Genomic DNA, 6,917 nt, shown 5'->3' with positions numbered 1-6,917 from the left:
CCGTTTAAAATAAAGGTGCAGTTTTTGACGAAGCGAATAACATGACTAAATATCGCGATTCGACTTATTTTCAACTTCCACGATAGGCGTTTTTTAAAGCGTTTTTTTTCATGTATGTCGTCTTCGCATGTTTAAAGATTCTTAGATTAAGGTATTCGAAGTATCTTTTAAGTGTATTTGATGTTAAAATAATACTGTTCATCGTTCGAACAAATTGGGTCCCTAAGGAGTTGCAATGCACAAGGGAACGAAAGCAAAGGAGCTTGCCCGCTTTGTTATAAACATGCCTCGTTTAACGATACAGCAACGAGCTTGGATTTTTTTAGAATATGCGAGGACTAATAATGCAAGAGAAGTTTAATTTACGTCGATGGCAAAATCATTGGAATAATATTCCATCTCCGAGCATAAAAACAGTGAGGATTTGCCAGACGAAGCTAATCAATATTTGTTCTTACTCTTGCGTGCTGTTTTCATTCTATTTTAGAACATTTTTTGCTTCTCCCAGAAACGCTACTTTCAGTTTAAACGCCTATATCTTGGCTAATATTGAATAAAAATTTACAAGGTTTACATTAAAATTTAAGTTAAACGCCACTCCACTCAATAGACTTTACTTGAAAATGATCTCTTTTTCAGTTTTTAAATTAAATTAAGTCAAAGAGGAGGAACGTTTTTTTGCGCCACCCGGTATACACCATTGGAGCCTTGACAATAAAGTCAGAGTTCTTTACGACACAACTGACAGCATTACTTACTTTGCACAAGTTATTTACCCTATTCTTCTTACTTTAATTTGTCTTCTGAATTTTCGAATTTAAAAGTGTCTCGAAAACAACAATAGTTTTTCGTAAAAAAAGCTGAAGAAACCCGGGGGTGGATGAACGGATGAACGGACTGATGGAAGGAAGATTGGACAGGCGGACGGACGAAGGACTGACACATAATTTATATAGACCATTTTTAAGTTTTTATAGAACACTTCTTGTTAAATTAAGTACACGATTCCTTGCATGTGTCTCTAAAAGAATAATTACTTATATATCTAAGCAGGCAAGTTATGAAGGCGGTGGAGTCGCTGATCCTAACAAAACGTTTGCAAGCAAATATTTCTCTTATTTTGGAGGGCGTCGAAAATTTGGTTATTTCGAGGGGTGAACGGGGAAAAGGAGATAAAAATTGCTTTTAAAGCTCGTTCGGTTCTCCTAAATTTTGTTATTTAAGTAAAAGATACTTATCGATGACGGGAAACTTTACAAGTGCGTGTAAATATTGAAAGCAGAATGCATGATTACAGGTTACATTGAAAATTAGTAACATGAAACGACTAAACGAGTACACATTACATTTGTAATCTAAACGCACTATTCAAGAATTAACTGCCTCTTCTTAGTTTTTTTACTGGGTATATGCAATCAATCTATCGATTCAGACTATTAGACCAGGAAAACAGCTATGGGCATGCAGTTAATTATTTAATTAATATAATATGTGTGTTTAGGGCCTGTTTACATGGAGCAAGTTATCTCGGATAAAGCACGATAAAACTGCATATAATGAAGACAATGAAAGACGAATCAGGTTAAGCCTTTGATGTGATGCGGTTTTTACCTCGTCTGGCCGGGATAACTCGCTCCATGTAAACAGGGCCTTAGTAATCCCCTTAGCTAGGTACTTTTGGCTGTTCTTCATATGCTAATCTCTTATAGTCTTATAGTGTATATATTCAGTCAAAACGTCGAGGTAACATATACGTGCTATACTCCCTTGTTCACTGATATTCAACGACAACCAAACATGACTAACAGCACTGTTATTTTCAGGGAGTTATTTTAACACCCCCAAATTTCATTTTTCGGGGTGTTAAATTTTGGTGCTATTTTGACACCACTTTTAGAGTTGTATTAACTCCTCGGAGGAGTAACGAGGTCTTCGAACGTTGATTAGTATGCAAAAATAATCCCATCTAGAGGGGTTAGAGGAATTAACTCCATTTTTGGAGTTAAATTCTTCTCATTATATATTCATAATGGAGATTTGAAAACAAGGAGTGAAGATTGGTGATGCACATCGCGTTAATGATAATTTTTATTGAAATTGAACAAAATCTTGTATTGAAATCATTTACTACATCAGAATACGTGATGAAAAGATTGCCTCGGATAGTTCTGGTAAGTTTATAACGATAAATGTCATAGAATCAATCATTAAATAGCGAAATACATGGTCGATCGGCTGGAGTAAAGCATTGACAACCGATCGTTATACATCGTATAGCGCATTATTATATAAGGTATTCAGCGCATTAAAAATATCATAACCCACGGTCTTGTAGTTCTAGCCTGGAAGGCCTTAATTGAAGTTTTTTCGAAATCAAATTTTCAAACAAACTATATAAAAAAGCTCATTTGTTATATTTATGGAAATGCGAATTCCCCAGGCTTAAATTTTTGGTACTTTAAAACATGATTTATTCATGAATTATTCAATAAAACTATTTTTAACCTCTGTATGTGCAAGAAATCCAAGCATGCTTGTTTATTTCAGTTTATAATAAATCAAATAATAAAAATTTTCCTGTTTTTTGTTAATTATTTTGCAATGAATCTTCTTTATTTTTATATTCAGGATCACCTTAAAATAACCAGGTAATATGGGACATTGTAATATCCATTCCTGGTTCTTTTTAATAATTGTCTGAAAGGTGGTCAATATTTGAGTGTAATGCTCAAATGCACATTAGCTATTTACACAACCAAGAAGTGCTATAAACATTTGATTGCTGCATTTTTGAATAACATATATATTTGAGAGTTAAGTGGCATTTAAAAGCTTGGTGATTTGCAGTCTTCCATATCAAATGTGGTCTTTATGCTACAAAATTTTAAGTAATACATCTCTCAAAACTGACCCTTAAACATGTTATATATGATTATGAAGCTATATATTCATAAGGCTATAAATACAATTTTTTGAAAAAACTATTTTGTGTTAATATTATTTGTCAAAGAACCATGCATTGAACAGTGCAGATCATGTGAATCAAGCATTAAACTGTGCAGATAATTTAGAGCTATAATTATACACAATATGTATTGCAAGGCAGGTTTTAATCAGAAATCAATTTTAAAAAATTTGACCTTTTGAATTAATATTCTTGAGGGCTCATGAAAGTTAAATTTTCATGTATGAAAAATAATTAATTTATATGTCTTTTCCATTGTCCCACTTGGAGACCTCAATAACATTTATACAAAATTACCAACAACATCAAATCATAGATTAATTAAACTGAAGAATTATAATAACTTGTAGGTACACCACGTAAGTATTAAATACTGCAAAGCTTTCGGTCCGTTAACCCGGACCTTCATCAGTGCAATAATTATTATTATTATATTATTATTCTTCATTAGTGTTACCCGGACCTTCATATTGCACTGATGAAGGTCCGGGTTAACGGACCGAAAGCTTTGCAGTATTTAATACTTACGTGGTGTACCTACAAGTTATTATAATTACTAAAGTCGCCATGCAATCATACAAGAAAATTATTAAACTGAAGAAATAAGTGTTTGTTAGGTACCACAGAATATGTTCATAAATTAATAAAGCAAAAAACATTACTGATAGTATCCTAACATTAACTTTCATTTTAAATTTTGACAGTTGATTTTAAAATCAAGACAAACTGAGTCAACTAATCAAGAAAAAGAAAACCTCATGATGTGGGTTGAATTGCCAGGGACACCTATGCTAAGACTTCAGGTCTTTATACAGCTCAGTGGCCGGGTCTTTCTTGGCGAAATATTTGCAAAGTACACACGAAGCCCTCGCTCGCTCCGTAAAAAGTTCTCTTTCTCGGTACTTTTCATTCGAAAATTGTAAACTTAGTAGAGGACTTGCGATTTTGGATGCGAAAAGCTGGATTTGGCGACTACTGCGAGCTATTTTAAGGTAAATATTTGAAGTTTTTCTTGCATTTAGTCTTCCCGCCTTTTTATTGTGTTAACTTGGCCTGCAAAAACAGACAAATTTATTGCAAGATTCTTATAGTTTGATTCTAAAATGTTTTTCAAATAGTTGTTTCTATAATTTTTGATGCTGGTCGATTTATTTTTTCTGTGGGGCTGTTGCCAAAAGAGTTTTTCAGTCGCAAAACTGACGGCGAAGTATTTTTTTGTTTCTGATCAGCATGAATACATGATATCGCGAGCCTCCGATATTTACCTTAAAGTTCCTGGGATATTTTAATAGTCTATAACAATTCGAATTCGTATCTTTAGAAGCAGTAGAAGGACAGAAGTCCACAATGCCCGGTAGAGGGTAGAAGAAGCAATGCCAATGGGAAACTCAAACACAAATTTCAATACAAGAAAGCCCTAACTTAGCGAAACGATGTTGAAAACAACCCCAAAATAACTGTTCAATTCTCAATGGACGAAGCAACTTACCATGATGCAGTAAATCTAGGTATGTGGAATTTTTTTCCTATTCTTTTTATATTAGCTAAGCCTAAGTTACTTGAAATTATTCCTTCCTTATACTCACATGTTTCTGCTTATTTGTTTGAGTATGTTTGCATTGTGGATCACATAGAACATATAGATTTTGAAGGTCTGTTGAACAATGTGCTCTGTTATATGCATACAAAGCACACTACTCGAATTTACACTCATATACATGCAATTTTTCTATTTGTTCGTAGATTGAAGACTCGTTTCGTGCAATTGGCACAACAGGAAATCTCCGAAAATTTTACTACGAGGAAAATTGTAAAAGAAGAAACGTGGATCAGTATTGCTTATACAGCCAGGTCATCATCTTGGTAGAGTGAGTCTTAGCTTAGTAGAACTCTAGTAGAACTGAACAACCAGTGTCTTAATGACTATACCATTATGTTTTAGGCATGCATGGTACTCCACTTAAAAACATTTTCTAAATTTTTTGCAAATTTGCATGTGTGTTAAAGTGTAAATAAAAAGTATTAAAGAGCTATACTATAGAAGCAATTCCTTTAATGCGTAGTTGACTTGCTGTACTCAAACAGAAATGTAATTGATCTCATGTATTCAATATTATAATAATATAATAACGATATTTGTGCTGCATTGTTTGTTGACTCGATCGGTATTATAGGTAGAAATCTTCGATGGAACGGAATATTTCGCTCAATTTATTTATCTTTTCATTTGTGAAATTAAACCGAAGCAGATTTACTTGATAGATCACAATTGAAAAGAAAATCAAGCGAAAAATTTGCTTCGATCGAAATAATTTACCTATATAGTAGAAAACCGGCCTAACACCTAAAACGGTGTTAAATGTGTTTAACTCCAAAAATGGAGTTATGTTTTAAGTCCAGAATTGGAGTTAAATTAACCCCAAAAGCGGTGTTAAATTATAACACCAGAAGTGGAGTTATTTGTTACTCCAAAAAGCTACTCATTTTGAACCTTTTTTTTTCACCCCTTTTTTGGTGTTAAAATAACTCCCTAAAAATAACAGTGAGATCACATCTCGTTCAAGTTGCCAGCAGTGTTCTCATCTGTTCAGTTGTTTTCAAATTTATCGCGATGATTATTGGAGTATTGGGAAATGTTACAGTTATAATATACACAATTTTGTTGTGCAAAGAAAAGACAGCGACATCTTACTCGATAGCAAACTTGGCATTGGCGGATCTTCTCGTGTGTTTAACACTTTATCCACTATGGATCATCGAATTTATTCCGACTATATTAAACATTGAGAGTGATCAGGACTTTTTTTGTAAGTTAAGTCGTTCTGCCAGCAGGTCTTTTTTGATTGCTTCAGTGGCAACAATTCTCGCAATCACTGTTGATCGTTATTTATATATCGTGAAACCTCTGAAATATCCTCTGATTGTGACACGTCGACGAGTGTTCCTGGCTATTTCTGGAATCTGGTTAACTGCTTGCTGCGTTTACGCTGTATTTTTTGTTCATTATCGGAGTTCTCCCGATGGAATGAGAAGTCACTCTCTCTCTCCTTACAGGATATATTATCCTATCGTAGCTCCTCTATTCTATTTACCTCTCATCTTAATATTTTTTTTGAATTTTCGAATTTTAAGTGTATCTCGAAAACAACGCATACGAATTTTTGATCAATCAACAGTCGCAGGCGTGAGCAACCACAACGAACATTCAGGCAGTACGAGAGTTGTACTTCGTCTATTTCAGGCGTTTGCAGAAATGAAAACATTTTTTATTGTTATTACAGTGTTGGGGATCTGTTGCTTTTTACCAGCAGTTATCGGGAACGTGCATTTTATACTACTCTTGTAGTGATTCGTGCCAACAGGTTTGGTTCGTGGCTGTTCACTAAGAGTTTTATGGCATAAACTCGATCGTGAATGCTTTCATTTACGGAATGAGGCATATCAAATACAGAAAAGCTTATGGACATATTCTTTTTAAAATTCTAGACTTTAAGTTGTGTTGTTGCTAATACTAGTGCATGTATTAGGAAATTTTGCTTGGATTTTGTGTTCAAATTACGTTACCTGGGGCCGGTTGTATGAAAGCCGGATAGCGCTATCCACCGGATAGTGGTTTTTTCAATTGCTTCAAAATCGCCCGGTATTTGCTACAACTTTGATTAAATCTTAGTATTCCTAAATTGAAGATCCTCTTTAATAATTGTTGCTTTCAAGCTGAAATTTTATCCCCTTTCGAGCATTTTTAGAACGGTTGAAAAAATCACTATTCGGTGGATAGCGCTATCCGGCTTTGATACAACCGGCCCCAGATCTATAATTGCTTTAGGCCAACATTGGGAAATTACCAACCAATTGCTTTGTAGACCAGACCTTAATATATAATTTAAAAGTTAACAATTCTTTTATTATGGTCGTTCGATGCTCTATACTTGATGCGCTATTCAAAAATAGC

At 34.1% G+C, this 6,917-nt stretch overlaps 1 long non-coding RNA gene across 1 annotated transcript; it reads left to right on the top strand.

The window, feature by feature from the left end:
- The first annotated feature begins 2,036 nt into the window (after positions 1 to 2,036).
- Positions 2,037 to 5,181, top strand: LOC114516614. Its single transcript, XR_003686310.1, has 3 exons — positions 2,037 to 2,171; positions 3,670 to 4,473; positions 4,709 to 5,181. It is a non-coding gene; the product is annotated as an uncharacterized LOC114516614 (long non-coding RNA).
- The last annotated feature ends 1,736 nt before the right edge of the window (positions 5,182 to 6,917 follow it).

Source organism: Dendronephthya gigantea, unplaced genomic scaffold, assembly GCF_004324835.1.
Source record: "Dendronephthya gigantea isolate DGI-Jeju-01 unplaced genomic scaffold, DenGig_1.0 000006F, whole genome shotgun sequence".
Lineage (NCBI taxonomy): Eukaryota > Metazoa > Cnidaria > Anthozoa > Malacalcyonacea > Nephtheidae > Dendronephthya > Dendronephthya gigantea.
This window is presented reverse-complemented; position numbering and strand designations above follow the sequence as displayed.